The sequence below is a fragment of the Lactuca saligna genome, chromosome 1 (genome assembly GCF_052625555.1).
Source record: "Lactuca saligna cultivar CGN05327 chromosome 1, ASM5262555v1, whole genome shotgun sequence".
Taxonomy (NCBI): Eukaryota; Viridiplantae; Streptophyta; class Magnoliopsida; order Asterales; family Asteraceae; genus Lactuca; species Lactuca saligna.
Genome location: NC_136417.1, coordinates 186,204,872 through 186,214,389, shown reverse-complemented (window position 1 = coordinate 186,214,389; position 9,518 = coordinate 186,204,872). Strand labels below are relative to the sequence as shown.

Below are 9,518 nucleotides of genomic sequence, written 5' to 3'. Positions count from 1 at the left end.
CTAAATGGTTCGATCTCCTCTCTTTTTACCTTGTTCCCTCTACTGATGCCTCCACCTTCTACCATCGGTGTTGATCTTTGAATTAGCAACAAGAAGCCCTAGGGCCTCCGCTTTCACCCACCTCTTCATCCACCTCCAGCGCCTCCAACAAGAAGCCCTAGGTCCCCCGCCTTCAACCACGTTCTCACAGTCGATCGTAAATCGGTTTTTAGGTTCTTCCAAGATTCAACCAATATGTAGGTGGAGGTAGGTTACGATTTCGTATCAAAAGACTTCACTTTTAGGCGGAACAAAAACCTAGGGCTCAATTCTATTAATCGGTAGCAAAAGTCAGACGTAAGCTCAAAACTTGGCATGGAAAGAGTCTCGACATCCACTTCAGGTAAGTTATTCAACATGGATTGTCTATCTCCTGCTTCTTCTCTCAAATTAATAGCAGCCAACAAAAGAACTTTGAGAATGATATCTAGTGCTTTCTTGATTTTCACCCAAATTGTGATTTCTTCTTATGATATGATAGGTTCGTTCATTAAGTTGCTACCTTTACACCAACGAGGGTGGAGCTAGAGAGAGAGTTTATGGTGTGCAATTAAAGTTGCATGTTTTTTTCGTGAAGTTATTCTCTCTCTCTCTCTCTCTCTCTCTCTCTTTCTCTCTCTCTCCCCCTTCTCTCTATAATTTACATATATAATGATCCAATCTCACAGTTTCAGGCTTTGATGTACCTCAAACCTGAAACTTGGTCTAAAGGCTGTGGCTGGAATCAGAGTAGGTTTTTTCTCACTACATAAATAAATTCTTGTGTATGAATTACAATTACAATCACAAATCTCTTTTTCAGAGAAGAAGTGTATGAACAATTCAAAGAGGTTAAATGGATGGAATGGTGTGAAGATGTCATGACTCAAGAGAAAAAGACACTCAAGCGCCTTCGTCGCCTTCAAACCACCAGTGCAGATCAGCTACACTTTATTTATGTAGGATTGTAAGCTATTGAACTATAAAACTCATATATGTCTCTTAATTACTGACTATGATACATATTGACAATTACAGAGGTATTGACTATGTTGTTGCTAACAATGAAATCTCTAGAAGAGCTCCAGATCTTCCCTTATGATAAAACATGTTACCTTTTTTTTTTCTTCCACTATCGTGGGAGCAAACTAACTGAAGTTCTTTGCGATTTGTTTGTTGGAAACTCAAGGACTGTTATGATATCTTGCACTTCACCAAATGTTGGTTATTGTGAACACGGTCCCAATACCTTGCTTCTAACTTTTTTTTTTTGAACTTTTAATGCTATTTTTACTAGCTTCTAACTTTATCTTTAACCTTTAATATGTGTTTTATACAAAATCTGGATAATCTGGGAGGAGGGTTATGTCTTTAGCTTTTGATGTTATATCTCGACTTCTAGAAACTGGCCCAGTGAGTTTTCATTTAGTGCATCAGCCAATTAATATTTGTTTTCATTTTATTCCTTCTTACAAATGAATTATAATCATCTGGAAACAGGGATGGAGACTTGTTTCACCATAATTTTCATCTTTGCTGGAGTCTGCAATTTTTCCAGCAATAGTAATGAATGAAAAGGTTTGATAGTTATTGCTTCAATTTTGTTGTTTGTTGCTATTATAACTACTTACTCCCATGGATTTTACTCTGACCATTTTACCCTTTTACTTTTTTTTAATTATGTTAATCATTCACAGAAAACCCTTATTTCCATGTGATTATGTTTTTCAAGTGCATGTTAAATAAAATAAGGTACCTCAAAATTCTGCATAGTTTTAGCCTAGAGTTATGAGGTTTAAGTTTAAAAACTAAGCAATAAACTTTTATTTTGGTAATTAATGACAAATTGAAAAATGTCTTAACAAAAAATTGATTTTTTGATAAGATTTCAGTCTAAAGAAGAGATTCTTACTAATAATTCAGACCAAAAACCACATCGAGGCTCTCCAAGAAGAGATGAATGTCTGGGAGATGGAGAAGACTCGGTTTTCTCTTGTTAACCCCTTTTAAGTATGTTTAAGTATGCATCTTTTAATTCAGGGGTACTTATGTCTATTAACATGTTTCTTTTTCCATTTTCTTTGATTTCTAGCTTTTTTCCTTCTATTTAAGAACTCGTTCCTTCCTTTCCACCCCTGTACTTTTGCTAGATCTTTGATGTTGCAATGTTCATATGCAAATAGTCTTTATAATCATGTGTTTTCTTGGCCTTCTATAAAGTAGTAGTAGTAGAAGAAGAAATAATCAAAAACAAGTTCTTAATTTTCTACCTTATTTGCTTGAAAACACACAATCATAAAAAAATTCTTCTTCCATCAGGTTATTTGTTACCCTTTTAGATTCTATTGCCATCATTGCTACCAATGTTGTCCAATCCATTCCGTAATTTTCTTCTGGTTTAAAGGGCGTCACTAGATCACCACCATTCTTCATATTTTATAATTTTATAAAGAAAATAATGTATTTTATTTATTAATTGTGAGTTTTATCTTTGTGTAGGAGCATGCCTTGATGTTGTAGCAAAAAGTCTCAACTCAAAGCTTTTGAAGTTTCAACTAGATGGATATTCTTTGGTAACTTGATGGATGTTGGACTATTTTTTTTGTGGTGAAGAAAGTTTCAAAACAGGTAAATAAATTAATATATATATTTTTTGAAGAATCTTTCACTACATTTCTAATTATTTTGTTTTTATTTGTTATAGGATCGAACCATATATGTGATAAGCAACTTACTTGAAGCAAATGTATTCAAGGGGTCCCACAATGTGGTCAACCCTACAACTGTGAAGTCGTGGAAAATACTAACTATTCAAGATTTGCTTTGTTTAAAATGCAAGTAAAGAGAAGGCTTGATGACAATTAGAAAAACATAATCAAATAGATGATGACAAGGTTAGTCCATTTATTTTGGTTTCCCCTGTTTTATTTACTTGTTTGTTTCAAAATTTATTTTTTTAAGATAAGAGTTGTAGTGTCCTTATATAATTATTAGCTAAACTTGTTAAGAATATGAAATAAAAACTTTTTAAAAGCAATTACAGTTAAAAGTTTTAACTAAATTAATTGTCACGAATAATGGTGTAGAGCTGGTGGGTTTTGCAAACTTCTTTAGATTGAAATCAAAACCATTCCAATAAAAAATGTGGCTTAATTCTGTATTCAGATAAGACATCCATTTGTGTTGCAATAAATGACTTTTTTACCCTTTGGAACATTTCTTGTTACGTTTTGTAAATGTAGGCACTAGAAGTTGTGGAGGCAAAATATTTGTAGGCATTTGATCTTGCCTCCAAACCTGAAGGAAGTGGGACCCCAACAAAAGACTTGATTTGAAGGTGAATAATATATTGTTTTACATGAATGGCAGTCACAAAAAACAGAAGAATTGCTTCTTGAATTGAAGTTGAAATCAGTAGTGAGCAACCTGCAGCCCTACAATCGTTCCAAATGAAACTACTAGTGCAACCGCTTGTGTAAGTCTCATCTCATACCAAGTTTATTTTTAGGGGCATTTGTGTCTTTTCTGCATAGACTAATCTAATTGGAAAATATGTAGAAACCAGGGATGTAAGTTTGACCCATAGGGACCCGACCTGAACATGGCAATATTCCCCGACTTGACGTGTAATCAGGCGGGGACCAGTTCTATTTTTCATATCCGAAGCGGGAATGGGTCGGTGACGGACTGACAGGTATGACAATATCCGTCCCGTTTAATACCTGATTATATATATATATATATATATATATATATATATATATATATATATATAGTAAATTTTAAAAATTTATGAGGATATTTTATTTTTATTAGTGTTGCAATTAAAACCTAAGAAGATGATCAATACAATATTAGTCTAACGAAGATTTTTTATAATAGTTTGCTGCTCCAGGTGGTATTTATTTCATAGCCTGTATATGATAGTTTACCAAGTTCATGCTTAATAGTCTTTTAGATAATTTAAATATTTTGAGTTATGTATGTTCATGAAGAAATTTTATCATTAGGAAGCCTCATATGTTTAAAATATAATATCTAATTGATGATCCTAAGCTCAATGAATTCAAGATAATCGTTATATATAATTTAGTGATAGTCATTTTTAATATATCTTCAAGTTATGCTTCTTAAATTAAGGTACAAAAAAGAACAAGCTATTTCTCGTAAGCCTCATCTCTTTTTTTTTTCCAACAATTATTTAAGTTAAAAGATGTGCATATTGAAAAATGAACATGAGAGTATTTGTGTTTTCCTTTGAAAATTAATGCAAGACTTGATAAAGAGGTTAAGTGGAGAAGCAAATGTTGATCTTCTAATGTTGTTCTTTTACAGGTGCTTGGAATTAGACCTAAAGTTGGTTGCTGATATAGGAATAGTGGGTTCTCCAAATGCAGGAAAAAACATGTTTGTAAGTGTTATTAGTGTTGACATGTAATGTTGTTTGACATTTAATGTTAGGTAACTTGTTTGACATGTGATATTTTTTTGAAATGAATTATCTTTCTGATGTATGGTATTTTATTTTGTATTATGATAATTTCAATATGTTGTTTAATTTGAAAATTAGTAATTTTATCAAAAATATATTTTTAAAACATTTAAAATTATGACATGCAAATACGTGTCATCTTCATTTATGACAGGGGCTTTCTTGATACGCATTGCGTGTCATTAACATGCGTGTCGTAAGTTTACGACACACGAATGTGTGTCGTCTTCCTTTATGACAGGGCTTTCCTTGATACACATTGCACATCGTAAACGCACGTCGTAAATGAGCATCGTCTATAGATGACGCGCAAAAGCGCGTCGTCTCTCTTTATGATGGGGCCTTCCTTGACGCGCATTTGCGCATCGTCTGAGCCTTTTACAACGCGCAATGAGCGTCATAAAAGGCTATTTTTCTAGTAGTGACACCCCGGCCGTCGGCGGAAACACCGGGCGGTGTAACGTCATTTCTCGTATCATAGTTATCAACTTCCTGAAAACACATGCAATTTAAAATACGTCAATATAAAGTTGGTGAGTTCACAGGTTTTGACTCCATATAAAAATAACACTTTTTCTCAAGTTCAAAAGTATAGTTTTTGTCACACCTCAAAACCGATGGCGAAAGCGTTCCGGGGCGGAGGACGTCATGTAAGTATCACAACCAATGTACATAGTAAGCATAGTAAACACAAAACATTACATTACATATGATTGATTACATTTGTTTAAGAGTAAAGTAATACACATTTATCTATACAAAAGTTTGAACAAAAGTAAGACGTGTCTTCTAAAACGCTCCGTCTTCTCCAAAAGATTGCGGGTACCTGTCTAATGTGGACCTGAGAATACAAGCAATTTGAAAATCAGCATAAAGCTGGTGAGTTCATAAGTTGTTTGTTTATGTAAAACGATCATGTTTCCTTTGGTTTTCTGAAAAGTTGTTATCAAAGAAAATCCCATATTTTCTTATAAAAACAGTTTGGTTAAAGTTCTGAATTTCCGTTCAATACAACAATAGATAGTTTAGTACATAAAACTATATAATGAAAGATCTCTGGGAAATACCATCCAGGACAACAGTAGGTGGTTTTAATATATAAAACTATAGATTTAGAACCACTGGGAATACCATCCAGCAAAACCATAGATTAAGAGAAGATATAGATTTCCGTGAATAAACTTATACTTTTATATTAATACGTATTGTGAGTCGGGAAACCATGCTAATATGACAACGAGACCTCCTTTGACATTCTTCAGGTGTCGGACGATATCGAGAATTTGTCACCCCAAGCATGCCCGCCTAACTGAAGCTAGCAGTTTAGGTGTGGGATTGCCAGTCCCGAATAGATCTATTCACAAATTCCACGCTCTCCCTCCAGGAGACTCTGGTTACACTTCCGGGGAGGATTTACTGAAAACCCGAAGGGTTTAATGAAGATACATCTCACAAACTAGTATTAAATTATTCACGATATACTCGGTGGTTATCAAACGTCATACAGTAAAACAGTTTAATATAATGAAATTTATCTGGCATTATATTCTAAATTAAACAGAGATAAACTGAATCAGACATAGTTTATCTATTAACTTTGCATTGATCTGTGCCCGTAAAACAAGAACTGAAGATTCCAAATTATTCCCATAATAATTTGATTGATTTGATTATTTCCTTTACTGTAATTGAAATTCACGTGACTATATTCGATAAACCATCCCTTATGCTCCGCATAATACATAAGGGGTAAAGATATCTAAAAGTTTGCCAGATATTTATAGAATTTCATCAGTTTTAAGTTTCAAAAACATTTATAGTTTGCTTGTATTCCCCCCCCCCCCTTGAAAACATTGAAAACACAGAAAAAAAGGCGTAGGGGTATGAACTCACCAGTCGAGAAACGAGTCGGTTTGGATGCTAAGTGTCAATTCGGGGCTTGATAACGTGCGAGGTTCCTATGTAATATGAAATGATACGTAGTTGTATCTAATTAGACTTCGAACCACTAATTAGATAAGAGTAAACATTTCTAGTCGCGAAAACACTTCAATTCAAGTGTTTGGAGTGACCCGGGTAGCATCCATGGACGAGTAAGGCTTGGATATGGAGTTTACTCTTCAAGAGTAAACTCCTTTAGGAGTTTACGGTCCAAATGACCAACTCCACATGAGTTTACGGCCATAAACTCATGGTGGGGGTGTTCTTGGTTGCTAAATGGCCTTATAACTCATGAAAGGTGATGCTAGGCTTGGTTTCAAGGCATTGGAAGGTGATTTGAACATCCTAAGGACCATTTGAGGAGTTTACGGCAGTAAACTATGAGTTTACGGCCATAAACTCTTATATGCCATGTCTTAATGTGTTTTGGTGGTCTTAGGTCAATTACAATGCACAAAGGAAGGTTCTAGGGTTGATTCCATGGCTTAGGAAGTGATTGGGACTTGAATTGACCTTGTAAAAGGAGTTTACAGTCTATGAAGATGTTCTTGGCGAGTTTACTATGTTAAACACATGAGTTTATGACATTAAACTCATGTTTCTCCATGATTCATGTGATTTGGTGGTTGAAGGTTAAGCATGCTAAGTTCTAGACCGATTTCTAGCCATACAAGGTGTTAAGGGCACTTTAACACCCATTGGAGGAGTTTAAGGTCTAAGAAGAGGTATTTACAGTCCAAGAATGTTCTTCGGCCGTAAACTCAAGTTTGACCCATTTGAGTATGTTTTGGTGCATCTCCTGAAGGATTATAAGGTTCTATACTCTCATGGAAGCTTTTGGAGGTGTTTAGGGAGCAAACTAACACCTTAAAAGGTGTTTATGGTCCATGAATGAGGGTTTATGGTAAGATTTTGGTGCTCTAAGTCCATTCCTGCAAGTCCAAAGGTCTTAACTAAGCACTAGAAGTGATTTGGATGGGTTTGGGGCTTCAAAACCCTCTTTAGAGGTGTTTACGGTTTTGGGAGGTGTTCCCAACCATAAAAACATGGTCATGGGTGTTTTGAGTGATTCACACATGAATTTGCATACCAATCAAGTTAAACAACAAGTTAGGATAGATTGGTTACCAATTTGAGGCTTGAAAGGAGGTTTTTGGACCAAAAATCAGATTTTTAGAGAGAGAGAGTAGTGAGAGAAAGTGTTTTAAGAGAGAGAAAAAGCTTCAAAATGATGTCACTCAATCCCTTATATAGGGGTTGAGTTTATGGCCCGGTGGAAATCTACCCGATACTGACGTTAAACGGTGCTTTTGGTCGTACCCGATTAAGTTACCGTAATCACGACTTAGATGAAACTAAATATTTTCCAAACGAATATGGAAAATATTTTAATATTTAAAATGTATCCCAACATTTATGAAACCTAAATAGAAGTCGCAACAAATTAATTCAAAACAAAGCTAACGGAAAAATTGGAATGTAACGGCTTTATTAACGGAAACGGGTCAGAGACGGAATAAATTACGGGTTGTCACATTATCCCCCCGTTAGAGAAAATTTCGTCCCAAAATTTAAAATTAAGATATAAATCATGGAATTGAAAAGAGATGTGGATACTTCTGTTTCATCGAGTCTTCGCGCTCCCAAGTGAACTCAGGTCCCCGCTTGGCATTCCAGCGAACCTTCACTATCGTGATGCGACTTTGTTTCGTACGTTTGATCTCTGGATCCATGATTTTGATGGGTTCTTCTACAAAGTTTAAATTCTCGTTGATTTCTATCTCGTCAAGAGGGATCACAAGGGTTTCATCGGATAGATACTTTTTAAGATTTGAGACGTGGAAGACGGGATGAATGTTGCTAAGTTGTTGAGGGAGTCGGAGTTTGTAGGCTACAGGACCGATCCTAGCTAGGATCTCGAAAGGTCCGATGTACCTCGGGTTAAGTTTCCCACGCTTTCCAAAGCATATCATGCCTTTCCAGGGCGAGACCTTTAACAAGACGCGATCTCCAACCTGGAATTCTAATGGTTTTCGTTGTTTGTCAGCGTAACTCTTCTGTCGGTCTCGTGAAGCTTTCAGTCGTTCTTGGATCTGGATGATCTTCTTGGTGGTTTCGCGAATGATTTCAGGACCAATGAGAGCATTGTTGGGGACTCGACTCTTAACTAGCTACGTGTATCCTACCTCGGCCCAGCATAGAGGGGATCTGCACTTGCGACCATAGAGGACTTCAAACGGGGCATTCTTGATGCTGGTGGGGTAACTGTTGTTATATGAGAACTCGATCAAAGGCAAATTTGTGTCCCATGACTTTTCGAAATGAATGACACATGCTCTAAGCATGTCTTCCAGGGTTTGGATAGTTCTCTCACTCTGTCCGTCAGTCTGAGGATGATAGGCTGTGCTCATGTCTAGCTTGGTTCCAAGAGCTTTCTGGAGAGACTGCCAAAATCGGGAGGTAAACCTGCTATCTCTATCGGAGATAATGGACACATGTACACCATGCAGTCGAACTATCTCTTGGATGTAGATTCGCGTGAGTCTTTCCATCTTGAATAACTCTTTAATCGGAATGAAGTGGGCGGATTTTGTCAGACGATCGACAATTACCCAAATGGTATCACACCCACTTGGACATTTGGGTAACTTAGTGATGAAATCCATGGTAATCATCTCCCATTTCCACTCAGGTATCTCGGGCTGCTGAAGCAAACCCGAGGGCTTCTGATACTCGACCTTTACCTTGGTGCAAGTCAGACACTTGCCCACGAAGGTTGCGATTTCGGCTTTCATGTTCGGCCACCAGTATTGTTTCTTGAGATCCAGGTACATCTTGTCCGAACCTGGGTGAACAGAGTATTTGGTCTTGCGAGCTTCAGTCCTGACGACGTCTCTGAAACCTCCGAACTTTGGGGTCCAGATTCTATCCATGAAACAGTAGACTCCATCACCTCTGATCTCAAGTTTCTTCTCCATTCCTCTCAAGGCTTCGATCAATACGTTTTCTAGCTTTACGGCTTCCAACTGAGCTTGTTGGATTTGTGCGGATAAGTGAGAATGGATGG

At 36.5% G+C, this 9,518-nt stretch overlaps 2 long non-coding RNA genes across 2 annotated transcripts; both read left to right on the top strand.

The window, feature by feature from the left end:
• Positions 1-707: 707 nt before the first annotated feature.
• LOC145001681 (uncharacterized) lies at positions 708-1,804 on the top strand. The gene is made up of 3 exons (XR_013661685.1): positions 708-772; positions 842-1,431; positions 1,519-1,804. It is a non-coding gene; the product is annotated as an uncharacterized LOC145001681 (long non-coding RNA).
• Positions 1,805-1,900: 96 nt separating this feature from the next.
• On the top strand, positions 1,901-4,484 carry LOC145001673 (uncharacterized). Its single transcript, XR_013661681.1, has 6 exons — positions 1,901-2,028; positions 2,518-2,646; positions 2,723-2,912; positions 3,388-3,493; positions 3,577-3,712; positions 4,354-4,484. It is a non-coding gene; the product is annotated as an uncharacterized LOC145001673 (long non-coding RNA).
• The last annotated feature ends 5,034 nt before the right edge of the window (positions 4,485-9,518 follow it).